The sequence below is a fragment of the Pseudopipra pipra genome, chromosome 22 (genome assembly GCF_036250125.1).
Source record: "Pseudopipra pipra isolate bDixPip1 chromosome 22, bDixPip1.hap1, whole genome shotgun sequence".
Classification (NCBI taxonomy): domain Eukaryota; kingdom Metazoa; phylum Chordata; class Aves; order Passeriformes; family Pipridae; genus Pseudopipra; species Pseudopipra pipra.
The window spans coordinates 1,346,663-1,373,989 of record NC_087570.1 but is presented as its reverse complement, the minus strand read 5'-3'; the positions used below and the strand labels follow the sequence as shown (position 1 = coordinate 1,373,989).

The 27,327-nt window shown below is 47.5% G+C and overlaps 1 long non-coding RNA gene across 1 annotated transcript in view; it reads left to right on the top strand.

Annotated features, from left to right (window-relative positions):
• The window catches only part of LOC135425773 (uncharacterized), a 42,840-nt gene extending 16,781 nt beyond the window's left edge, over positions 1-26,059 (top strand). Inside the window, exons 2-3 of the long non-coding RNA XR_010435753.1 lie at positions 24,342-24,536; positions 25,842-26,059. This is a non-coding gene — a long non-coding RNA (uncharacterized LOC135425773). The remainder of the gene's footprint in view (positions 1-24,341; positions 24,537-25,841) is intronic.
• The last annotated feature ends 1,268 nt before the right edge of the window (positions 26,060-27,327 follow it).

The window sequence follows — 27,327 nt, the reverse complement described above, 5'->3', positions numbered from 1 at the left end:
GTTTCAATTAGACGGGCTGGAGGCGAAAGTCAGGACTTGGTGAAAGATTAAAACAAGAAGGGAGAAAGTTTCCATTGCTTTTGCTCCAGGCCTGCACAAGAGGGTTCAGTGAGATCATGCTAATTGAAGGCAAAGCTTGCATGGAAGTTCGGAAGAGCTCGCATTAATTGATTCGATGCTGCGATTCTTTTCTTTATCCGTGGTCTTCTCGTGGGTTGTTCTTTTTTTTGTGTCTTTTTTTTTTTTTCCTTTCTCTTTCAAAACCACCCCCCGACTTTTCCTGTTTTTAAAATGAAATGTGGTTAAAATAAAGAGAAGTTGTGGGTGCCCCATTCCTAGAAGTGAAGCAGAGGGCAGTTGCCTGGTGCCATCCAGGCAGTGCTGTGTTCCATCTCCCTGATCCCCCTCCGGTTTAGTATCAGCTCTTAGAACCAAATTGGTGGTGTCATTGTTGCTGCTGCACAGCTGAGAGCCTGGTTTCACAAATTAAAAAGCCTGTGCTCTTGACAGATCTGTTTTTCCCGCAAGAAGATCCAATTTAGGGCGTTATTGAAAAGTCCTCTCTGAAATGTACAGTATGGGAATCACCCAGGCTTGTGTTTTCCAGTTCTGAGGTTGAGTACAGCAAACAGATGGTTTCCTTATGGCTCCCGCAGAAAGGAGCTCTTCAGGAAATGGGAAACGGTGTTTTAGTCCGTCTCTGCCAGGCTGGATCCAGCACTGGTGTAATTGGGATCCTAGGGAGGAAATTCTGGGGTTTTTTTCTCCTCCTGCCTCTCTCCTCGTTACTTCCAGTTTCAGTGGAAAAGGAAATAATGGAATAACAGAAACTGGGAGTGGGGAAGATGGGCTGGTGTCGTCAGCTAGTGCAGAGCTCCTGTCTCTGGTACAGCCCTCAGTGCTTTGTCTGGTTCCTAGTGCTGAAATTACAATTACACCATTTCCTTTAAGAGGAAACTATTCCAAATATGAAAAGGTTTCCATGTTAAGAATTTTCTCCCCTGCCCCCTTGACAATACTGAGAGTTATAGGAAAATGTATATCCAATCTTTCTATATTAGATCAATATTTTTATTCCATTAAACTCGTCTCTGAGGGGCAGGAGACATCATCTTTTGCCAGATTTCTGTATCAGATTGTCACTCTGAGGATTTTTGCTGCAGAAAGCTTTGGAATTACAATGCCTAGTCAATTAGAGTTAAATGCATTTTCACAGCCGGCCAGAAAAACATTAGCACTAATCAGAAACATCGCCCCGACAGGGATTCCCAGAGAGGGTTTGTGTTTTGTTGTGCTTTATGAAAATGTTCTCTCGGCTAGAAACATCAAAAGACAACCCTGAGTGTGTTCAGCTAAAATATGAGGAAAAGAATGTGAGCTCTGGCTGCCCAGATCTGTCTTTCTCCCAGACAGACGGTTGATTTTTGGGTTCCAGCTGATCTCAGGCTCGGCAGGGAGGGCCCTCCCAACATCACCCTTTGCTCCCATCCCTTGTCTTCAGCCCCACACATGCATGTTTTTTGGTTTCCATGCCTTGGATCCTGCTGCATTTTTCGGGTTGGGGATGCAATGAGACACCAGGGCCTGATTGCTCAGCACCTTTTCATTTCCATGTTGGGAAAGGCAAACCCTGCCCTGCAGGATCCCACCTGGCCACGGGATGCAGGACAAGCTGCAGGGGTGGCACTCGGTGTGGAGCCCTGTGTGTGCAGTGGGGACTGTTTGCTTTCCTAAATAGCCCTTTTTTAACATCCATTTACATTTTTACATCACCTCAACGTGTCTTGGCATCCCTTCCCTAGCAGAGAACCTGGAACACTCCAGCTGTGGCTCAGGGGGTCTCTGAGGGTCCCGTGCTCGGCCGTGCCAGGACCTGGCCTTTGTGTCTGCCAGGTTTTTCCAGCTATCCAAATGACACTGTGGATGCTTTTTGGGTGGATTTGAACCTACCTGCGGTGCGAGAGGTGCAGTTGCCTGAATGCAAAATCTAAGAGTTTCTAAGACTGGGCTATTGTTCAGCTATAAATAAAAGCAGTGAGCAGAACCAACTGACATCATCTGCTACCCTCGAATGGCACCTGGACACAAGCAGTGCTTTGTGGCTGCAAGATGTCTTTTACATGGAAACATTGACAACATTCCAGTTTTTCCCTGTTAAAACCTGGTATCCCTGTTTTCCTCTCCCCACCTACCTCCCTTCAGCCTTTTTTTTTTTTCCTTTTTGGCCTGGAGTTATTACATGGAAGGCTGATAAATGGATGCTGTGAATGAATGTTTTCCAAACGTTGTAGGAACTATTAAGAAAGTGGTTTTCCTTCTTCCCCTTTTTTCCTTCCCACACCCCTCCCTGCTCCCACCCCACAACTAATAGCACACAAATAGCACTTCATGTAATTTTGGCTACTCTCCACTATTCCAGGCAGACTTCAGGAAATCTCTTGATTTATAGTTGGGGCATCCAAAGGCAGCATGCTGCCTGCTTCCTTCAGGGATGCCTGTTGGTGACATTTAGTGGGGTTGAGGTGCAGTATTTCAAATGGGCAATATCCATATTTTAGTCAGATAACTCCGTGTTTATACTCATAAATTGATTTAGTAATGAAATAAGCTCCTTTCATGATGCTTGCTGGCTTTAGGGGCTTTGTTATGGTACACCCAGACTTCCTGAAGTTTAGTTTACCAAAGCAGAGCCAAAGTTTTCTGTCCATACTCCCATAAGCAGTCCAAGTGAATTCAATAGGGCCATTCACATTAATAGGTAAAGCAGGATTTGGGACTGGGTTCAGAAAACCCGTGGAGCATGTGCAGGAGGCTCCCTGTCCTTGGGGCTCCCCATGGCTGCTGTTGGCTGCCCCAGGAACATCAATCCTGGGGTGCTTGATGAGGTTGTTGGTTGGTGGAGCTGTGGATCTGCTCTCCTGCAGATGGGATGCTTGGAAAGGGGCTCCAGGCCAGAGCCAGGGCTGCAGCTGAGGGACTGGCCCTTGTGTTTGGTTCTTGTCCTCCCCCGTGGGTTGGTGACACTTCCCTGGTGACTGTCACCAGGTGAACTCCCTGCTCTTTGGGGGCGTGCAGGGGGCAGCTGTGCCTGGGTTTCCTGCACGGGAGGTGGGTTTGCAGAGGGCAGGCAGCTTGTTTGTGGCAGAGAGAGATGTCATTAAAAGTGGGAAGACCTGGTTTTCAGACTTTCTTATCCGACTTCCTGCAGAGAATGAAATGTTGGTGGAAGGAGGCACCTGAACTCCTGCAGTGCCAGCACACACAGTGACTGTGACCCAGGATCAGGGGCTTCTAGTCCCCTTTGGAGCAGATTCATTTCTCTGGCAGTGTTGTTCCAGAGCTTTAGTCCACATTAAAGACTAAACATTCACTCCTTCTAGAGATGTTCTAGTTTTCCCATCTGTAAACAGAGGAAACACCCCTCTCTATGAAGTGCTGGAGACAAACTCCACAGCCTTGGCTCTGCTGAGTGCTCTTTAGAAGGGTCTCAACTTCGGATAAAATAAAGCTTTATACCATGAAAGTATTAATATTATGCCAAAATAATGTTATTCCAAACTGTGGCATCCTTGGACAATTCTGGGACATCGTTTCCCACTGAGAGCAGCGGGGATTTATCTGGCTGAAGGATTATTTGGCATTTTGCCCAGAGTTAAGAGCTTTTTTTATTAGTTTAGACTTGTTTTTGAAGGAAAAGAGTAACTGCACTTACAGGTTTTTGGGGCATCTAGCTTCATGTTTCCCACCAATTTCAAAAGTATACTTATCAATAGATAATATTTCTTTCTCCTACCTTAATATACTTCTGCTTAGATTGTTTCTTTTCTCCTTTATCATTCATTCTTTCTATCTTAAAGAGAGAGAATCCCACACAAACTGTGAAAGAAAGGAGTTAATCTTTTCTCACAACATGCTGCTATTTCTTGTATCTGCTTTACTTATTACGACAGCAGGTAAAGCTTCTCTCAAGAATGAAATCCACCACACTCACGGAGTTATAGAAATCAGACAGTTTTTAAATTAAATCTGGCAGTCCTGAAGTGAACAAAACTCCCTGATAGTTGTGCTCCCAAAAAACATAATGTGAAGATACCATGTTATATGGGGCTTTTAAATGGGCTAATAGGAGCTGGAGGATAACAGATTGTTTGCCATCTGATATCAAAAATGGCTCAGCAGTTCAGAGCAGGCAGTGGAGAATTTTTTATGGCACAGAAGTGGAAGGGAGAGCCTCAACAAGAGGACTGTGAACAGCCAAAACCATGGGTAATCCTGTGGAAGGAGACATTAGTGTAAGAAATTTGATTATTAAGGACTCAACCCATTAGAGGAGCTTGAAGAGGACAATTTAGTGAAGAAATAGAAGGCAGGACAAGCTCCGGGGACTCTGTGTGGGACTTGGGCCTTTGTCTATTGAAAAAATGGCCCAAACAGCCCCTTCTGCTCTCCCACTCCTCCCACGGCTCCAGCGAAATTCTCGGATCGTGAGGGCATGTAGGGAACAGCTGCTTATGATCTCTTCACAAGTGCTGGGTCACTGGTAAACAACCGTCCCCCCACCCTCTCGGAGAGAGGGGGGGGAAGAAAAAAAAAATCATACAAAAAATGTATTCATTTTGCTGATGATGAAGAGTAATGAAGAGCACGTGCACCCCGCGCCGGGGAGAGAGGGAGAGAGAAATGACAAATTAAATCATGTCTGGTTTGACAGGCCTTTGAGTGTAACAGATCTGCACTTGTGCGGGGTGACAGCGGTGATTGATACGCGGGGCGCTCGCCGGGCCTTAAACACACACAGCCCCAACAAAGGCTCCTTCAGCCCGGCCTTTGGAGGCTGCAGCAGCCCGGTGCTGCCCGGGGTGAGCACCCTCCACACGGCCTGTTTGCCTTGGCAGCCCGCTGCCCCCGCTCTCTGCCTGCCTGTATTTATTTTTATGATCCTTAAAAATATTGTAACCCAGTCAACCCGACAGTCATTTAAGGTGATTTCTGGTCTGAGCGGCATCTATTTTCTGGGCGGCTCTACAATAATGTGTGTCTGCTGTGGGCCAAATTCTTTGTGTAGGTGAGCTGGGTTTCTGGGCTGGATTCAGAGCTGTTTGACCGGGGGGGAGTCACAGGATCCAGGAATTTCTAACAACTCGATGTCTCAGGCCATGCCACTCACAGAAGACAGTTAGCATGGCAAAACAAAATGCTTTTCTTTAGCTTTATTTGTGTACAAACCAACCAGCCCACAGATGAGCTATTTTTGATTTATTTTTTTTTGGGGGGGCGAAGAAACTTGGTCTGAGACAGACTTTGAAAATTTCAGCCTGAACAGGTCAAGGTGTTAAATGTAAAAGGGCACTGCTGTAAAAAGAGTCAGAGTCTTTAATTATCAGTGTTTTGCTGTTGCACCACAGGAGCGTGGTTATATGGGGCTTTTAAATGGACTAATAGGAGCTGGAGGACAGTGGATTGTTTGCCATCTGATATCAAAAATGGCTCAGCAGTTCAGAGCAGGCAGTGGAGAATTTTTTTATGGCGTAGAAGTGGAAGGGAGAGCCCCAACAAGAAGACTGTAAACAGCCAAAACCATGGGTAATCCTGTGGAAGGAGACATTAGTGTAATAAATTTGATTTTTAAGGACTTAACCGGTTCAAAGCCTGGTTTGTGGAGGAACGTCCCATCTTCCCCTGGCCCAGCAGCTCTGAAGGGACAGAGGCAGTGATGGTCTCTGGCATCTCTAGGAGCCCTTGGCTTTATGTTTCTGTGAAGTTATTTATCAGCAGGGGGGGAGAACCAGCACAGCTTTTAGCCAAATCCATGGGCTCTGGAAATCCAAGGCCCTCTTTAGCCCGGGGTTTAGGAGATGCTTCCGTAGGTCTCAGCTGTGTCTGTGCAGGGATAATTCTGTGATCCAGCCTTTCATTTGGAGTATCTTTACTGCTTGTCCTGGGCCCTTGGCTCCATTAGGGGTAGATGCCCAACTCTGTTTATTTAGGCCTTTTTAATCTGACAGTTCCAATCAAGCTAATTCATCCGAGAGAGACCAACCATCCTTTTATTTATTTTAAGCTATTTTAGCAAGGTAACCCAATCCAGACCATCTCCATATCTTGTTTACAAGAGCAGCCACGGTGACAACATCTGTCCTGTGTAAAATGTCAAAAAAAAAGAAAAAAGAAAAAAAAGAAAGAAAAGCTAGCAAAAATCATAGAGGTATCAGAGTTGTGTTCAGACACACGTGGCAAAATGAGCTTCCAGCATCGTTGTCTGCAGCATTCAGAGAAGAAACAAGATCAGAAGGAGGTTTCAGAGCTGTGGTGTGAGAGCCCAAGGCCCTGGGCATGAGGCAATGGTGTGTTCAGGGGAATTTACTCAGGGGAATTTATTCAGTGCTTGGGGTTGTGGCTGGTCAAGAAGTGTTTGGACAATGCTCTCAGGCACAGGGTGGGGTTCTTGGGGTGTCCTGTGCAGGGCCAGGAGCTGGACTTTGGTGATCCTTGTGGGCCCCTTCCAACTCAGGATGTTCTCTGATTCTGTGAGTGCTGTGCACAGGTAGAGGAACCTGTGGAGGAAATGGTTGTTTCATGCTCATAAAAGGGAATTGTTTATGAGGCAATAAAGACAGTTTTTTCCTGGTGGAACTGACCAGATGCATCAGCAGAAAAAGGTTAAAAGGAAGGAAAAATTCTGTAAAAATCAGGTTTTGGGCTCAGTGTTAACAGAACAGTCAGAGAAGGGTTTGTGATTATTGTGATTATTTGCATAGGAGGCCACTCCTGGACTCTGAACAGCACTAAGGGGGTTTTACACCTTGCTGGTGAAAACTGCTTATTTTAAATGATGCTATGAAGTTTTTGCCATCCAGTAAATGAGGGGAAGTCTGGCATAACTCCACTCTGAGAGGCTGACTCACACCAAAGGGACACGTGGAAGCCCAGCAGCAGTGTGCAGGAGGGAACTGGCTGTCAGGGTGACAACACTCCCTGGTCCCCAGCAGGGAGGGAAAGCTGAGCAGCTCCCATTGCTGGGATGCCTGGGCAGCACTCCCTGGCTTGTCTTGATCCTCGCTGATCCCTGAGAGCTCTTGGATTTCAGGAAGAGGTGGGAGCCTAAGGAATTTATTTGTCACTTGAGCTAGTGATGACCATCAGGAATGAAACCTGCAGAGTCCATTATTGTGTTGTGGGTTCTTGTTTGAGTTCAGTGCTGCACAATGTGTGGTTTGACATGAACTTCATGTGAGTGGAATGATCCTTATCAACAGACTATGGAATAATATGTATTTATATGCACAGAACAGGCTGTACAGTGGGGATGGCAGTAAAATGCTGCCTCTGGGCCTTCCTTGGCTCAGCTCTGACCTGGCAGGGTCATCTCTGCTCTATCCAGGAGAGCACACCCTGTGGGCAGAGCTGGAAGAAATTTAGTGTTCCTATATATTTTTAGGAATTCCAACAAAGTGATAGTAAAACAATCACTTTGCAAATCAAAATTAAAATGCCTGTTTTGGGCAAAAATATCTGGATATCTGATTGGTATCTCTTTGCTACTAAATCTGCCAAAAAAAAAGCTTGTTAAATCAGAGAGAGGCAAAATTGCCCCACTGATCCTTCAAATTTCAACAAAACCTTCCAGGAATAGATCTAATGAAAAACACTGTGTATATGTCAGAGAGGCCAAACATACCTGAGAAAACTCTTTAAATGCATTAAGACCAAGCTTTGTGATACACATAAATGAGCCCCATCTGCTCTTGCTGCTGCACTTGCACCCATGTGACAGAAAAGATTAAAACAAGATACCAACATAAAAATCGATTGATGCAGCAGAAACGAGTGGGAACTCCTGGAAGGAGATTGTTAGATAGTGACTGCTTGGAACAAATCCAAACCCAGTTGCAGCCCAGAGAAATTGGCTTTGTGTTGTTCCATGTTTTCTGTAATGCAAACCAGTGTGCGTGAGGGGGGCGGTGGGATGTGATTGTCATTAGGAAAAGCTTTTGCCAGCACAGTAGCTCAGACACCAGGGGATAATGCATTACACACTGATGCTTTCCAGGACGTGCATTCCCTGGCAGTTGGGGGCTGTTTCCACCCAAGGAAACTGTGCTTCTGAAGCACAGTTTCCCACAGGGTGTTCCCCTGGCACTCCGAGGTTCAGAGGGATGCCTGCACCTTCCCGCCCTTCCTCAGGTTTCACCAGCACCTCTGAGCGTGGAGGGGGCTTGGGTTTCAGACAAGGGGCTGAACAATTGGGAAAGAGACCCCCTGTTCCTGTTAGCACCTGATCCCACCCCCAGGAAGGCTCACTCCTCACTTCAAAGCTGGTGCCCGTTGGGACACCCGCGGAGATGAAAGCGCCCGGCAGGGCTGTGCCACCCCCGGGGCAGCACCACTGCAGAGGGGACCAGTGGAGGGGCACTGAGGAGGCCACCCCTGGAGTGCTGGGTCCAGTTCTGGGCCCTCAGCTCAGGAAGGACATGGAGGGGCTGGAGCAGGTCCAGAGAAGAGCAACGAGGCTGGGGAAGGGACTGGAGCACAAGTGCTGTGAGGAGAGGCTGAGGGAGCTGGGGGGGCTCAGCCTGGAGAAGAGGAGGCTCAGGGGAGACCTCCTCACTCTCTGCAACTCCCTGACAGGAGGGGGGAGCCAGGTGGGGGTTGGTCTCTTCTCCCAGACAACTATCAGTAGGACAAGAGGGCTGGGTCTTCAGCTGTGCCAGGGGAGGGTTAGGTTGGAGATCAGGAAGAATTTCTTTGCAGAGAGGGTGCTCAGCCATTGGAATGGGCTGCCCAGGGAAGGGGTGGATTCTCCATCCCTGGAGGTTTTTAAGCTGAGACTGGATGTGGCATCAGTGCCATGGGCTGGGAACCACAGCGGGGTTGGATCAAGGGTTGGATTGATGATCTGGGAGCTCATTTCCAACCCACCTGATTCTGTGATTCTATGATTCTACAGTTCTCAGCTGAGGGAGCACACCCAGAGCTGGGTGCAGGGTGGGTCTCTCTGGGGACCTGGGTGAACAGAGCAGCTCTGATCACTGGTGGCCACCGAGGGAGTCCCGGGGCTCAGCACCAAGGGCTGGGCTCAGAGCCAGTGCTCCTGTGCTGCCAGGCCCTGCCCTGCTGCAGTTCCAAACCCATGCCATGGATCCAGCTGGCTGTGCTCCCTGGTTTGGCTGTGCTGCTGGACACGGCCACGTTCCCCTCACAGGGAGCAGGTGCCGATGGCTGTGAAACCCGACCCACGGCAACCTGTAAGGCATCCCAAACCATTCCACATCCCAAACCATTCCACATCCCAAAACATTCCACATCCCAAAACATTCCACATCCCAAAACGTTCCCCTGGCCAGGATGTGAACGGGAGCCTGCATGGCCAGGTTTTCTTCCCTCAGACCTGGGAACCCCGGTGGTGTCTGTGGTTTTGTAAAACCTCTCATACTTTATTTATTTTTATTCCTCCGCTGGCCCTTGGGTAGGGATTACTTTCAAACAAGCTGGTTTACTGTTTGCATAACACAGGCTTAAATTCAGTTAGAAATAGATCATTTTTCAGGTAAAATTCCCCAGAAAATAATTACAAGTATTTGGGGGTGTTGGGGAAAACGTCAGAAAACTTTCTTGTTAAGGTCTGGTGACACCTGGCAATTAAAAATAAAAATCCATTTCTTCATCCAGACCTTCCTCCCTCTCCTTGGGGAAAAATTAAACTGAACTGCAGAAGTTTCAAACATACCTCTAAATCCAGCATCATTTGCTTCTGGGTAGATTCTACATTCTACAAATTATTTCTTCCTGGGAAAGTGTTTCAGATTCATATTAATGAGGATTCCATGTTTGTGGTTAGGAGAAATTTAGTCTTGTGGCTTAAGCAGCCTCAGGACTCTCATTAAGTGCAAGAGGTTAATAATCTAAACTAGCAGTTAACTAGCTCTGGTCAGCAGAGCCTTATTGCTTTTGGCTGGGGTGGGCTGAGCTGCTCTCTCACAGTGCAGGTGGAAACAAGGAGAGCAACCCAGGGGAGCTGCAGAGGAGCCATTTCTGATTTTAGCACTGGGGGAGACGCTGGGAAATGTTTGGAGTGGAATTAAGATACTGCTGGAAAAGCAAGGCTGTGTGGGGATGGCTGTGAGAGGAGGGAGGTGGTTCTCTGGGGTGAGCTCCTCATTCCGGTGTGGTTTGGGCTCTGGTAGTTTGGGATCCTTGTGCAGCTCAGGCAAAACCCTCTTTTTTTTGTGGGAAAAAGTGGTTGCTTTGCTGCAGCACAAGAAAAATATGGAGAACTCCCAGCTGTGCTTGGCTCTGTGTGGGGAGGCATTTTGTGTGTCCAGAGACCCCCCTAAAAGAAATCGTGGAATTACAGAGCACTGGTTGGAATGGATCTCTGGAGATCCTCTGTTCCAACCTGCTGAGGGAATAGAGGGAAAGGCTCATTTTCCTGGCCGTGCTGGTGCATCCTTACTGCACACCCTGGGATGTGGGTCACCCACCCACCAGCAGGATTAAGTTGCTTTGTGGGTCAAGAGCTTGAAAGGAACAGCTCAGGTGTTCCTGACAGTGAAGAATTGCTGCAGGAAGGGGAGGGCAGTCACAAATTAGCTCTGTCCTTCCACAGCCCGTGGAAAGTTTAGTTTTAATTGCACAGAACCCAAGCAAATTAAAAAGAAGCAACCAAATCAGTTACTAGGCTGGGTTCCTGCAGTGTCCTGACAGGTCCCAGAGGCCACATCCTCTCTGCCTGAGTTTAGAAGGGTAAAGAGATTCTAATCGTTGTGCAGTTATGGAGTAGACTCTGTTCCCAGTGGAAAAAACAGGACATGATCAGATATCTTAAAATCATGCCCCCCTTCCTTTCTAATGTGTTTATTTCAAGGATACAGTTTATTTTAGCAGATTCCTCCCATTGAAGCAGCCGTGGATTTATTTTCTGGCATTTTGAAAAAGGGATTCCAAAATACCCAGAAAAATAGATTCCATTTGGTTTTGCTAAACACCAGCCTGGGAACAAGTACCCAAGGTGTTGTCTGGAAATCCAAACCATTATTGTGGAGAACCAGGCAGGGTGTGAACAGCCCAGAGGGACATGGGTGAGAGAAGATCTGCTTTTCACCAAGGCAGCACCGTGTGCTGTCCATCCCATGCTGACACCAGCTCATACCACTCTGAGCTGGGCTTGCAGTGAGCTCTGTTTGCTCCTCTCTGCTGCATCAACAGGCACCTGAGTTTGGAGCAAGTGCAAGTGCCCTGAATGCTTGGGAGTCCCACTTAATGCAGTTTGGGTCTGTTTTGAAGCCTCTCTCTCCTCGTGTCAGGAAAGCAGGCTCTGCACTAGCAGTTCCCCTTGGGAAGAAGTGCCTGGGACTCCAGCCTAGCCATACATCTCTGTCAAAATCCCTATGAATAAATTAACCTTTCTAAAGATTAGTGCACCCTAATACCTCAGGGTTTTTTTCTTGTTTTTTAACAGAACAAATGCTAAAAATGCCTTGACAGACCTTGCTGGGTTTTGTGCTGTGGAGCATCTACAAGGGATTATGCTGTGAGTGGTGCAGAAGGCACAGCCATGTGATTGTGGGCAGCACTGACCTGTCTCCTCCTCTGGAGAAGGGCTTTAGTGTATGGCAGAACCCCCAGTTATGAGGGGGAAATCCTCATTAGGGCAAATAATAAGAAAGCTAAAGAATGCTCTCCTGCTTTCCCTTTTAAACCCCCTCAAATTCAGGCAACTGCCAGTTGTTAGTTCAGCAGAACAAAGACATGATGTGATTCGAGCACCTTTGAGGGTCTTGGTGGCTCCACTGACACTGGGAGAGCTGAACCACTGGTGGGGAAACAATGGGCTCAGTGTCAGCAGCCCCTGTCCTGGAGGCTTTTCCCTGCTTCCCTCCCCGACTGCAGCCCCTGTTTTGGTGGGACAGCCCGGGGGGGTCAGGTATCTGTGCTCTGTTCTCCTGCCACTGAGTGCTGGAGCTGAGCTGAGCCTTTGCAGGCGGCCTGGGCGGAGGGGCCATTCCAAAGATGGCAGGGAGTGTTTTGATTCTTGATCCTTTTGAGATGAATTATGGGGAGGAAGCTGTCTGCTATCAGAGGAATTAGTCAAATTCCTTGTCAGATGTGCAACCCCATTAAAAATGCATTATCTGTTTTCAAAGCTTAAGTGTGGGTGTTGGTTGAGAGTCTTTAAAATATTATTGTAAACTTTCACTGAGAAAAAGTATTCCTGAGTCTTTCATGAAGGCTAATCCCACTTCAACTACCGTAAACCAGCAACCTCTGGGGTGGCCTTCTGGAGGCCAGAGCATGCAATAATTCTGGGAAAAGCCCCCTGGAAGATGCACACAATTGTTTTAGGACGTTGGTAGCAGCTCTCAGCATTGGACTGATTTGTTCTGATAATGATTCTGTGTCTGCACAGCTCCTCAAACTCTCCCTTTGCTCTTCTGTCTGGCATCTGAAGTTCAAATAACTGTCTGAATCCAGGTCTGAATTCATCCTAAATGAGACCCCCAGCTCTGGTTATAGCAAAGAGTAAATTCAGAACTCTGGAATGCATGTGCTCCCAAACTGAATGGATAAAAGAAGGAATCTCAGTCTTTGCAGACTGTACCCGTGGAGAGAAGCCACAGGTTTTCCTGTGAAGGATTAACAGGATATCCTGGAACAGGCAGTGTCACTCATTCCTTGGAATTAATGTAATAAACATATAAAGGTGGCATGTAAACTTCTCTTCTTAAAGTAACTGTTGGTCACAGAATCACACACTGCTTCCTAGCTTTTCTTGATTTTGAGACATAAATAGGATTTCCAGGAAACTTGTAGACTTTGATATCTTTCACTGGCACTCACAACCATAAAATGACTCTAGTTGGATTTCCAGGAGTCATGGCAGGTCAGAAATGGTGTTCTCTGGCCAGCTGAGCACTTCTGCACAGGTTATTTGCCTGGACCTGGCTCCTTGGGATTGCTGGTGTCTGAAAACAGGGGTAATTGCACCGTTTTTATTTGCTTCACCCACCATATGAGCACAACTGGGATGGCCAAGAACCTGCAGATCGGTCTGTATGGCAAAGGTAAATATTTTAATGATAAAAAACCAGGGTGGTCACTTTTTAAAGGAAGGAAACAGCTTTGGCTGGCAAGGGCTCCTTGCTAGGGCTGTGCCAGCACCGAGGACATGTTTCAGGCTACTTTGTGTTTCTGTTCCATGGGAGGAGTTGGCAGAAAACAGGCAAATTCCTCAGGTCTGGCTGGATGCTCTGGCTCGTGCAGGGACCATGTTTCCTGCCTGGGTCTCTGGCAAGTGAGTCTCTACAACAACTCCAGCCCTCTGTGTCACTGCAGGGGAACAAAGCCCAGCTTGGTGCTTATCTCTTGAAATACCTGTAAAGTTCTGGGTTCCAATTGCTGCAGACATCACCACCAGTCCACCTGCTAAAATATTTTGCAGACAACGAAGTGTGTAAGGAGTACATGCACATCAGGAATATTTGGGATAATATGTTGTCTTTGATTTTATTCTGATGGTGGATGAACTCCCGAGGGATCATATTAGCACCTGTAATCAAATTCTGAATGAAATAAGTTGTGTGGGAAGGTGAAAACCAGCTTCACCCTTTCTTTAGACAATCCACATAAAAAATCAGCCCAAGCTTAGAGTTTAAATAGAGTTTTTCCTCTCTCTTCTGCTTAATAAATGAAGGAGCACCAGCAGATATTCTCATCTGCCCTCTCAGGCTTGGTAAGCAGAGAATCTTCAGAACCTAATGTGATCTTTACCTTGTAAAATGTCCACCACTCTTTGCAGTCTCAGACCCACAGAGCTCCCAGTGCCACAAACATCAGGGACAGAGCCCTCCCTGACATTGTCTGGACAACTTTGTGACCAGACAAAGGTAGAAAATAAAGGAATCTCCTTGTGTTCTCTGTACCCACAAGCACAGCATGTGTGGAGCTCAGCCCTGTGTTAAATCAGGGACCCTCTGAGGCAGCTGCAGCACAATTTGGTGTGGAGCTGTAAAGCAGAGTCGGTGGCACTTTAACATTTCCTTTGCTAGAATGGGTTTATCTCAAAATTTTATGTTATTTCAACAGTGTGGAGTGTTTACCATAAATAGCAGGGCCTGCAGAAAGCCTTGTTGTAACACCCTTCCTACTGTGAAGCAGCAGTACCTCAAGCCTGAACCAATTTAGGGAGGCATTGGCCATATGATTTTAATATTAACAAGTGGAGCAAATTTGTGAGTGGGTTGTTGGCCGGTTCCATAGCCAGGGGCACCTGCAACCCATCAACACAGCTCCTCCAACAAGGTGTCAAAGCAGAGGCAGAACAATAACAGGAGTCTGGGCCGTGCAGGGATCACTCAGCTGGTGGGGAGGTGTTAACACGAGGGAGGAAGGAGAACATGGTGGTGAAATGGGTTATTGGTTGGTTGGTTGGCAGTGGCACAGCCCTGGGGTGGGAGAGCAGCAGGGCAAGAGGGGAACGAGGCTGGAGTGGGACTGTGGCTTCCAGGGGAAGGACATGGCCACAACCTTGTTTTGTGAAACAGGGCAGAGCTGGCACTGCATGGGGGCTGACGCAGGGCTGGAGAAAGTTTTGGTCTCTCAGCACTGCCTGAAACAAAGTGGATTCTCTAGAAGCCACTGGATGAGCTTTAAGGTCCCTTCCAACCCAAACCAATGATTCTCTTGCTTAGCCAGTCTTGACTTAGCAGGGTCTGTACCCTCTGGTTCAGGTGGTCCCTCCAGGTGTGACCTTTACTATGCTCATGGTCCCTTTTCTGCACATCTGCAGTAACCCACCTTCCTCCTCCCTGCAGATGAAGCCCCTGAGCCCACATCTGCTTCACCAGTCCCTGTTTCCTGTCCCTTGCAATGGCCCTCTCTCAGGAGGGAAGAAAATAACCTGCTTGTCACCAGTGGGGATCTGTTGGTTTGGCATTGTGTGAATGACTGGTTTCAGCAGAGGCTGCTGGTGTCCCTTGCCAGCAGCCAGGTTTTGGATGTTTGCTTTGGGAACATTTTGTGGTAGGATGGCTGTGTTCCATCCCACATGTACACATGGGCAAACCCTCCCCTTTGACAGTTCTAAACAGTTGGACACTGGTCAAAGGGGCTACTCCCCTTCTCTTTAATACCCTGAAATTTTGCATAAAGTACAGAACAATTTAGTAGCAGGAATGTCCAGGTCCTGCCAAATGTATGATTTTGTTTTATTTTATTTAAAAAAAAAATGCCTAGCACACAAACTGAGCCTTTATTGGGAAGGAGATGTCGAGAAAGCAAAACTTAATTGACTCTCAGACTGAACAACTGGAGTCATGTCTAAAAGCAAAGCTGCCTTTTCCCTCAGTGTGTTCTCGTACTGGAGGCCAGTTTCCACTCTTATTTGCATGAGCTGAAACCACAGTAACTCCACACATGACTGTGCCAGCATGGCTTGAGATTAGAACCGGGTCTTCAGCTATTTCCAGCTTTGTTTTCACTTCCTCAGTCATCTGATGGCTCCCAGTGATGCCAATCTGGTTCCTGGCCCGAGAGCCTGGCTGAGCCACAGGGCCTCGTGTCTGCTCCCAAATCCAGAGCTTTTCCTGCTTCCTGGGGCAGCAGATGAATGTGTCAGGCCCCGTGTGTTTGGGCCACTTAGTTTTATACCCTGGATCATTTGTTTAGGACCAAGCCCTTCAGTATTGAACTCTCACTCCTTTCCCCTCTCACCAGTGGCCCCAGCAGTGCCAGGGGAGCTGCTCACGTCCTTACACGTATTTATGGTGAGTTGACATCCACTGAGTAATAAAACCACCCTTTCCAGACCTATTTTAGCTCTAAATATGTCCTTTAGGTCTCTGAAAGTAGGGTCTTTTCTAAGGAGAGACCCAGGAAGAGCACAGCTCAACCTTCCAGGCATTTGTGGTTTCAGGGCACCTTCTGGCTCGTTGCACAGTGGGTTCTGTCCTGGGTTTTCATGCACAGCCTGGAGAGCACTGAGGATCTCTGGTAGCACTTGTTGGTGCTCCACAGATTGTCTGCTCACATGATGCTGGCACACTGCCTTATTTCCAGCTGCTAAATTGCATTCAAAGGCCATTTAAAATACTTTCCTAATAAAACTTGCCTATAAAAATAGTTACTATAGCTGCTGCAAGGATGTTCTAGGAGCTGCTCCAAAAGACAGTCCCCACTGAGATGAGATCCACCCTACTAAAAAAAGCTGAGAAACTTCAGCTCTAGCAGAATTTCAGCAGAAATGAGCAGCAGCAGCAGCAAAGTGGCAGTGGAAGTGTTAATCAAACCATAGGCTCTCTTAGTTAATGCACAGTCACTGCTGGTGGATCAGATAGTGAGCAGGGCTTGGTGGGGAGGGTTTCTGAGCTGTTTAAATATGTTACAGCTTTGCTTTTAAAGTAGAAGAGCTCGGATTAATTGAGTAAGTGGCACTTAAGAGATTGCAGGTTAGGAGGATGCAGAGTGTGGCTAAACACAGCTTGGGTGTTCGCTGCCTTTTTCCTCTTTAAATCCACTTTCCCTGGAGCTGTGGGGTGAGGACCCAGCAGATCCACTGCAGGGGTCATTGCCAGTGAGCTGAGACGTGCAGCTGTTGCCATGCTTTGATCACAGCAGATAGCAGGACAAGCAGGCCCAGTGCTGGTGCAAACTCCTTTTTTATTCAGAACCCCCTCTGTGTGAGCCCAGTCCAGCTGTTTGGGCTGCCAGGAGGGGCAGGGAGGGCTGGTACAGCACCCCCATGGCAGATGGTACCTGCTGAGTCTTCTTTCTGGCCAGGTACAACCTATTCCCTGTTTTCCGTTTCATGCCAGTGTCCAAGTGTGCTGGAAATGCAATTTTTAAAAGAGTTATTTCCCCCCCATGCAGCAGAAACTCTCCAGAGCTGACACCTTCCCTCTGAGCTTGCTCACCTTGTTTCCTTACCCATGGAGGGGGAGTGTGTCTCTACCTCAGCCTTATCCAAACAACTCACCTGGTGCTTTAACTTGTCCCTCTGTCATTAGTTCATCCAGGAAAATCCTTCCAGGACTGTCTGATTGGCATTTTGGAAGCCTCTCTTCTATCTCAGTGCTTTGTCCTTTTCCTCACATTTGGCCATGCCTGGTGCTCATGCCAGGATGCCACAAACAGCCCAACCTCTCTTCTTCATTAGGGTTTTTTTTTTGGGTTGTTCCAGGGGCAGTTTTTGACCTGGATTCCCTTCACCATGAGGGGAAAGATTAACAGAACAAACCCTCAGGGAGCTGCTCCCACTTCGTGGCCTGTCCAGAGCTGGACACCTTCTCGTGTTTGCAGTGGGGATTTAGGGGCAAACATTACAGGAACTCCTTCTTTAGAGACTTAAGCCCATTCCAAGGATAGCTCTTAGAACCTTTTTACTGTGCTGCACCCCCAAAAAAAGTGGAATAGTCTGATGGTGCCCAGTGGCTGCTGAGCCAGAGTGGTTTTTTCTGTGAGTCCCTTTGGAAATGGGTGATTTTTTTTTCTGTATCACCCTCTTCTTGCTCTCTCCTCAGCCTATGCTCGTGGTCTCCTGAGAAAACACGTTGCAACACTTTGTTCTGTGCTGAAATCAGACCTGGGACATTCAGGGCTGGTGCTCATAAACAAGCAGTGATGGAGCAACACGAGGTGCAGGTTTTCTGGCTTTGGAATGGGCTCTGTTCTGGCTGCAAGTGGAAAGTATCTCATTTGGGAATGCTGAAACATTGATCTCTCGTGCTAGAAAATTGCTTTCTGTGAATTTCTTGTGTTTTTTAAACTTACCTGGCTTTGAAATGTGTTAAAAATGCAAATTTTTATGCTGCTAATTGGGCTATTTTAACAAGACCTAAGGTGGCATAAATGGTCTCCAAGATGGATTTCTTCATTTTTGTTTTTATGGAAAGCTGTAATTCAGGAAGTGATGGGCTGGTGTTTAGTGAATTCTGAGTGAAATATATAAAGTTTTCCTTTCAAAGTTGTCTAATTCAGGCATGGGCATTCAGAATGAGATCTTTCCATCCTTCTATTTTCTGTCTTAATTTTTGATCTGCCATAAGAGGGATAACAGAGAAGGATATCACTGATTTCATCCTTCTGCCTTACCAGAACATAAAACTTCAGACTTTTGGGATCATTAACTAGACTAGATCTGTCTAAGGCTGATTTGACCTAGATTATCCAAATTAAGACCGAGATTACTTGACTAAAGCTGAATTTTTCTGAAGTCCCATAAGTGCTGGAAACACAAATCAGCTCTTAAGTGACATTTGTGCTTTTCCTCGTGTCTGCCAGTGCGACTGACATTTAGGGCACCCTTAACCATATGATTTTTATAAGTTTCAAGCACTGAGGCGCCCTTATTAACTTCAGTGATGCTCAGCCTGCATGGAAATCAGACTAAATATTTAGGACATCGCTGGGGGCACGCAGATTTCAGTCAAGCAAAACTGTCCGGGTTCTTGTCTCGCCATCACTATAACACTCTTTGCCAGCAGGTGGGGTTCCAATCCTGTTAAACAGACCTGGGAAAGCTCGGCCGTGAGCCGTCGCTCCCCTCGCCCTCCCATCCCCAAGCTGGCCACATCTGGAAATGTTTGATTTGATATAGTGTCGTTTTACATTGCAGAAATGAGCGTAAGCGGTTTTTTAACCCACCAAGTGAGAAACGTGATCTGGGTTTTACTACCGACCCCTTAAATAAAAAACAGATCGCTTATTAAACCATTATCTATCAAGGATATGGAGAGAGTTAGAAATATCCCAGGATCAGAATCAAAATTGAAACGGACACTTTTGTGTCTACTGTCCGACCCTGGCAGGGTGGTGCAGGAGTGCAGAGCTCAAAGCCCTCCCCGAGGAACAACAAACGCAGGGAGACAGGAGAAGGGAGCAGCTCAGCTCCCCCAGCCCAGCCTGGGCTGGCTCTGACCATTCCCACCCAAACCCAGGGCACAGAAATGTGTTATCGTGTGCTGCTCGTTATCAGGGGGGGATAAAATCCTCCCTGATGAGCTTGTTGAGCAGCACTGGATCAGGGAAGGTCAGAGCATCCCAACTGCCTCCTCTGGGCAGGCAAAACACGGCAGAGGAGCAAACTGCCGGCCAGGAAAATGGATGTCAGGAGTGCTGTGCCCTTGGAATGGGCAGTGTGGAACCCTGGGTGAACTGCACTGCATCTCCAGCCCTTTGGGTCCAGTTTAAAGGATGTGTTCAAAAATGCAGCTGATTCAGTTGTTTCCCCCCCTGTTTGAGCGATGCTTCCTCCCTGATGAGGGAACATCCCACTGGCTCTGGTAGCAAGGGCAGAAGGACTTGGCTCCCTGTGAATTATGACAGTTGGCATCTGAACCGAAGCGAAGGTCGGATCTGAGATGGATTTTTGCCATCATGTTGCATTTAAAAGCTCGTATTACTGTGGCTGTGTTACACTGCAGCACCCTGGGCCTCGTGGATGTGTCCCAGAGCTGCCTCCTGTAACTGTACCCGGCACAAATGCACCACAATGCCCTGCAAAGGGCTATTTCATGCCTGCCAGCCAACACCTCGGCAGGGATTAAATCCACCAAAAGTAGGTATGTCCAATTGTTCCTTTGGATCAGCAAATAATTCATTACCCACATTATCTTTTTTTTGGAAATGTCACTCCGTGTTGTAAATCATTGCTGCAAATGCCAAAGCAGGGATTTGTTTTAAAGAGAAAATTAAATTTTAGGGCCAATTCACACAGTAGTTTTCCCCTCGAAGCAGAGCTGCCCATCTCCAAAGGCAAAATGCACTTGGAGGATTTCCCTCCCTTCAAGGAGTGGTTCTACATGGGCACAGCTCCTGCCTGGGTATATGGGATCATGGAATATCCTGAGCTGGAAGGGACCCCCAAGGATCATCCAGTCCCAACCCTGGCCCTGCACAGACACCCCAACAATCCCACCCTGTCCCTCAGAGCATTGTCCAAACCCTCCTGGAGCTCTGGCAGCCTTGGGGCTGTGCCCACTGCCCTGGGGAGCCTGGGCAGTGCCCAACCACCCTCTGGGGAAGAACCTTTTGCTGAGATCCAACCTGACCCTGCCCTGGCACAGCTCCAGCCATCAGATCCTGAGGGATAAGCACAGCAGCTGGAGCTCCAGCAGCTCCCTTCCTGAGAGCAGGGAGGTGACTCCATGGGGTCACTCAGGTGTGGGAGCTGCTGCCCTGGGAGGGGATGGCAGGTCCCTCCCACCCGTGTGGAAACAGAGGCTCAGAGAGGCAGGAGAGGGGAAGGGACAGCCTGTGGTTTTGTGTGGCAGCTCAAATTCCTGCCAGGGCACAGAGGAGGGGAGGGAGGGGGCCAGCTGTGCCCAGGCTGTGCCCAGGCTGTGCCCTGCTCCCCGAGGGGGTGAGAACCTCCATCCTTCAGCACAGCAGCTTTGCAGGCTCAGGGTGTGTTGTGGACTAAGAATTTCCTCAAGAAATGAGTTCCTGACTCGCTGCTGAAACTGGGGAAAGATGTAATCCAGGTGACACCCTGTGCCTGAACAGCTTTTTTTGTTTTGTGGGGAAGGGAAGGTTGTGTGGAGAAATCCCAGCACCTGCCAGGATCTGAAAGAAGCCAGAGAGGGGCTGCTCATCAGGAACTGGAGTGACAGGACAGAGAGTGATGGGTCCAAACTGAAAGAGGGGACATTTGGGTATAAGGAAGAAATTCTTCCCTGTGAGGGTGGTGAGGACCTGGCACAGGTTGCCCAGAGGAGCTGTGGGGCACATCCAGACCCTGTGGACAAAGCTGAGCAGTGGCCATGGCACAAAGGTGGCATGAGCCCACCTGGGGTCAAATTCCCAAAAGGGATAGAGGCACTAATGTCTGGATCACAGGATCACAGATTGGTTTGGGGTGGAAGAGACCTTAAAGCTCATCCAGTGCCACCCCCTGCCATGGGCAGGGACACCTTCCACTAGCCCAGGTTGCTCCAAGCCCCGTCCAGCCTGGCCTGGGACACTCCCAGGGCTGGGGCAGCCACAGCTCCTCTGGGCAACCTGTGCCAGTTGCACATTAATGACACGTGTAATTAATCTCAGGATGTGCTTTTCCAAAGCCCCTGGGTTAATTCCAAAAGGAGGATGTGTACAGGCAGTTATTACCATTTAATTGCTGCTTTTAATAATGAGCCCAATCCAAAGCATTTTGTGAGTAGAAGGTGATGTGGAATATCCTGAATATCCCGAGCTGGATTCTTGAGAATCATCAAATCCAATGTCTCTGTGTTGGCCCTGTTGTTGTGGCATCATTCAAACTTATGGTTTGTTGTTGCTGGGAGTGTCAAGAAGCTGCATTTGTTGGGAATAAAGCAGGATTTATTTTCTGCATTAGTTAATGGCACTTCCTTCCCTCAGTCTGCATTAGAACTTGAGGGTACGAATCTCAAGTAGAGCAGCAAAACTCTTAGTAACACTTTAACAGGATTTATTAAGTTTGTTTGCTTGAATAAACCTCAGAATCCTCAAGCACTTTCTTCTCTGAAGATTAACAAGGAGTCTGGTTTCCTGACACTGTGGTTTCAGCATGTGATGGGTGTCTTTCTCCCTTCAGAGACCCCAACCTACATCTCTTTTAGGTGGCACAAGGGGCATCAGTCCCAAAGTGTGTCCCTGTACTGGGAGTCCCCAAGCTCAGGGGTTACACAATATTCCTCCAGCAGGTCTTTAAGCCCCTGCAGTCAAGTAGGTTCAAGAGATTCTAAGGGCACATAAATCTGTGTCACCAACACACACCAGCCCAAATTTGCAGGATATTCACACAACACAAATGCTGCTACGTGCTAATTTTAGGAGCCGTTTTTACATCACCAAGAGTGAAAAACATCACACACCTTTACTGTGGGCATCAGTTGGGAAGAAATAATACTGTAATTCATGTACTTGAAGAAAAGTTTATGGCTATTATTTAATGCCTGTTACAGCCCAGTTCCTATCTGTGTGTGGAACTCGTTTGCTCTTCATGTTTCTCCTTGTGCTTTCCATTCAGCCTCTGCCACCTCTCCCCTGTTGTTGGCCTTGCCCAGGTAATGAGCTGGTGAACATTTGGTGCCAATTAGGGGAAATTCCAGGCTACTGATACAGTTACAGATGTTGATTCTCAGAACTGTGTGAAAATGCTGGGACCGGGTTCTGATCCATTCCTTCCAGAGGAGACCAACAGCAGTGACTTCAGCTGAGTCCCTCCTGATTTACAGAGCTGAGTAAAGCCCCTGGCCCTGCCTATTTCCCTGGTCCAATTCTGTTTGCTTTGGGGGATTAATTGTCCTGCAGCTTGGATAGGGCTGACTATGAGCTCCTGAACCAAATGCAGGTCTGAATATGCTTTACTAGTTATGGGAAAGACCCTTTGGATTGGGTTTGGAGCTTGGGATTCAGAGGTTGAATTCCAGCTGCAGTGATCCTGGGCAAGCTGCTAAACCTCTCCTCTAAGCTTATCTATTCCACTTACACCACAGGTACCTTGTTTTCCTACAAAACCCATAGGTGCTGCTCAGGAATTTTGGTTTTTGAAACCCTCTGAATGCCTCCCGTTGAAACTTATTCACTTTGAACAATCTTTTCATGCCTATATTGAAAATATTAACAGCCTGTTTGTGGGGGGAAAAAAAAAGAAGTTTCTGTTTCCATCTGGAAAATGACTGAAGGGTATGTACGAAATTAGGGCTGGCCTGTTGGAACATTAACAGATTTGTCACACTCTTAGTCTCAGCTAATCCATGCAAAGTTGGGAAGAAAGCAACTCAGTGTGGATTTGGGAGCTCCTTCACTGGGTGAAGGGCTGTTCAGGATGCAGAGCAGGGCTGTTCCCAATGCCTCCCAAACTCCAAGATGCTGATTTGCACCTGGAAGTCACTTGTGAGGGAGATCTGCTGCATCTCATAGAAGACAACTGTTGTACATTTAAATCTGTCCCTGTTCAACCCAGCACAGATAAATGGAGTTCCACAGTGGGCCACTGATGGCAGGATCCCCAGGAAAAGGCATGGAAAGGGCTGTGGATGGATCTGGAAGTCTGAGAAAGGGAACCAAGCAGTTGAACACTGCACATGCACCTGGGACTGTGCTCCCTGTGCCCTGCCATGGCACCAGCTGAGTGCTCCTATTCCAGCCAGGTCTGGTGACAGAATTAGACTGAAATGTCCAAGTTCCAGTGTCTTTGTCACAGCTGAAGCCCCCAAAGTTTGCTGTGCTGTGGGTAAATATGCAAGAGGCCCAATCCTTTGTAGTACCTTGTTCAACACTGATCAACCTGGAAAACAGGCAGAAATCAGGGAAGAGCAGTTCTCCTCCCTGACTTAGACTGGACCCACTATTTTGTCCAAACAGGCCTCTGTTTGAATTGAAATGGAAGAAGATGCAAAGAAATATGCACAAATACCTGTAATTTCCTAATGCATATTCAATCAGAGAAGACTTAGGAAATCAGTGCATTTTGCTGCATTTCCCTCTGCATATACACAGTTAAGGATGGCAACTGTACTTCACACTGAAGCTGTGCTTTGGTCTCAGGGTATCCCTTTTTAATTCCTGTTCTGGTAGCATTTATCCCCAAACCTTTCTGCCTGGAACCCGAGGTTTCTGCACACACACCACACTTTCTGTGTGGAGCACAGGCCAAAAGAGACAAAGGCTGAAATGCAGAGGCTGCAGGAGGCTGGCACTTTTGTAGTGTGGGTTTTGTTTTCTGGGGTTTTTTTGTTGTTGCTGCATTCCAGTTCTGATCCTATCTGCTGTATCATAGCTTGGCTTCACTCCCTCATGGTTTGATGTCCCAACTTTTCCTTGTTAGCACCAGGAAATCATAAGCTTATAGTGAGTGATAGCCAGTAGGTCTGGGATTGATTACAAACAAAAATCCTAGATAAGATCATAAATTTAACCCATCCCTGTGATGTGATGGTATCAGGATTCAAGTACGTCTCAAAGTTGTTTCCGATTTTCAGCCACTTCATCTGGTTTCCATCCATCCCAGCTGGGAGCGAGGTACTCTCGTGGTGGACTCTAATCCATGCCAGCCTGGCTTGGAAGAAACCCTTGTTTCTGTTATTATTGTATTATAGAATGGATAGAAATGCTTTAGACAGGATGGACATTTCAAGGAAGATCAGTTCAAGCACTGCTGAGATAAAACTGGCTTGAATAAGATCACAGGGCTGCTTTCCCACCCTGCTGCCATCCCTCCCATTCCCTTCCTCGACTTTAGCTGCATCTGAACAAATGCAAAATGGTGTTTTAACACCCTGAAAGTCAGGGGACAAACACTAGAGACAAAATCTGTACTCGATAATTGCGGTCGGTCCCGGCAAATGCAAACTCTGAGATGTTTAATGCCCATTTCTCCATTTCAGGGAGGGATAACTGTGCTCCTTCTGGAACTGCTGCTTGTCTGTTTTTACATTCCCCCTCCACCCAAGCTGCCACCTGCCCTGCCGTGGGTGAGTGCCGGGATGCAGCCCCCGTGCCCGGGAGCAGACCCAGCTCTGCCCTCGGCGCTGCCGCAGCCGATGCTCTCCCACATCCATCCCCTCGCCCCCTGGAACCAGGTGATTTAATGTTACTGTTGCTTTAACGGCCTCATCGCTGCTCTGGCTGCACAGTAGTTGTCTCCTGTGTGACTGTGCCTGGGAAAATCTATTACTGGAGTGCCATTAATCTGAGGCTGCCGCCTCTGGCACTTTCTGACTCTTCTATTTAATGGGCCTCTGCTTCCGGAGCTCTGGAGACCTGCTGTTTTCCTCTCTTGATCAGCTTTGTTTAATTATCAAAATATTTGATGCAGAAAATTGACATTAGTTGTGAAGGTTTCTGCCTTCCTCCTCCTCGCAGCCCTCCCTCCCAGCTCTGGAGTGACATTGAGATCTTTGCCTGTTCCACCTTCACCTTAAAACAGCAAATTTGGGGCAGGGCTGTTTGCTGCAGAGGCTGCATTAGTGAGCCCCAGGTAACTGCTGTGACCCCTGTGCTGGGCAGGGACAGCTACACCTCTGCCTCCTTCCTGCAGCCAGGTGGCATTCCAGAAAAGCTGGGAGGAGAGGAGAGGAGCCCTGTGGGTTCCTGGGCCTGGCTCCAGGCTGAGCTCGCTGGTAAATGAAGGCTCAGAGAGATTCAAAATCATGGAAGTCCCTTAGAGCTGAGATCTCCACCCTGGCTTCCTACCCTGTTGTCAGAGCAGGAAGGTTTAGGTTTGCTTGCCCAGTGACCACATTCCTCATTCCAGGACTTTGGGATGGGCCCATGTGAACCAATATTTAATGCTAAAACAATGGTCTGGGGGCAATACTGATACCATGGGTCAGTACCTTCACAGGTGGAGAAGACAAAGCCCTGCAGAAGTCCTGACATGAGCAGAACAGAAACATCATGGGTGAGAAGGCAAATTCAAATTGTTCAAATTCAAATTGTTCTCACTGGACATCCTCAGCTGCTGGAACAACTAACAAATAGAAAGGGCAGGTTTTCTGTGCCTGCAATCTCTGGAGTGAGACTGGATGCCACATCCTTTTCCCAGCAGAACTGGCCAGGTTTAGTGCAGGGTGAGAGGGGAAGTGCCTGGGCTCTGCTGTTCTCCTCAGCCCAGAGGAGCTGGTGTTTCTCTTTGGGTTTTGAGTCTCTGCTCTTCTCAGCACTGCCTGGCTCCAGAGGCAGAGCAGCCTCAGAGAGGGTCCCAAAGCAGTGTCACAAGTTCTGTCTCTTGTTTCTGCTGCCCCTCTACAAAGAGAAATGAGCACTGAAATGTGAATTACTGCAGTTTGGGACTACTGGGAGACAAAGCAGGGGAGCTCTCTGTGTGAGGATGGAACACAAGTACCAGTGGTGTTTTTTCTCACATGTGCCTCTTTGCTCCACAGCACTTGTCCCTCACTGCTGCTGTCACTGCCCTCTCTTTCTCCATTGCATGTGCTCTACTGTCTTCACAAGACCCAGGCAGACCATAAGGAAGGTGAGTAAAGTACAGCTGGGGCCCATAAAAGTTATCCAGTTCACTGTTGCAGTGACTTTCAGCAAGTAAATCACATTCCAGCAACAATTATCCTTGTTTACCAGCAAAACCTTACCTGCTGTTGTCACCCTCAAACTGGGATTGATTGCTGCTTGATGTTTGTGTAGTTTATTTGGGTCTCACCAGGTATATAAATATTATTTCCAATTCCCCTTATTAATTCTTTTCAAAGGAATTACATTTACTAATTAATTAATATTAGAAAGCTCTCAGAGCAGCTGGGATGTTTGAACAAAGAATGATAAAAATAACGTTTAATCGAAGCCAGAACATTTTGCAGAAGGACATGGGGTTTGATGAGGAAGCTTCTGGGCACCAGAGTGTTTTCTTCAGCCAAAGACAAAGGGACACACTTGGGGAACAGGTGACCAGACACAAGTGAATTTTGTCACTGCTCAGATGATTTTGTTTTCACCCCCTGCAAATACAAACAAGTCCAAGGTCCCCAAACCTTGCAGTGCTGTGTCACAGGATTGCTTTGCAGCTGCTTTTGTGCTCAGATGACCCTGCCAGGAGAAGTGTCTGGGCTGAATTCTTCCCTCCCTCCCAGCTGAAGTAGGGAACAGCCCCTGATATTGTGCAGCAGACAGCCAAGTGTTACTCTTTGGGCTCAGGTTTTTAGCAAATTGTCAGTAGAGCTTCCAATCTGCCCTAAATAAAGGGGCAAATTGATGATTCACAAAGATCATCCAGTCAGCCACTAGTCCTTGGCTGTATAATAAAAAAATAATAAGAAGAAACAAGGTTTGTGGGCTCTTCCCTCCTCCCCCTCCACTTTGCAAGGTTTAATCTTTTAAATTCTTCAACATCTCACTTGCACTGCTTTTATACCTGGAACATTTTTGTTGCAGCCAGTGAAGTTTCCTGTGTGTAATTCTGTATTAATCCATCGCAGGCAGCTCTGGACCCCTCGGATAAATGGTGAGTGCACTGCAAGAGATAACGAGATTTTGCCTTTCCTTGTGAATAACCACTGCTAAAAGATCAGTGATAAACCTCGTGCTGTGATAAAGCCAGCCTGGCAGTGGGTGTTCACTGCACCACAAATTCGGGCATAAGAAAAAGGAGCACCTCGAGCTTCATTTATACTGCAAATGAAAATAATCATAAAGATACAAACCACCAAGGTGCAAAACGAGTTTTCCAATTCATAAACACAAGCCACCACGAGTTAAAACCTCTTGGTTTCTTCCCCGAGTGCCCCAGGCAATAGTTTTCATATATATTTCTCCATGGTCAGAAGTCAGAGCAGACCACTGCTATCTAAGACCTTGACTTTTTTTCCCTGACAGTTACAATTATTACAGCCCGGGGGACTCATTTTCTCAGTCTGG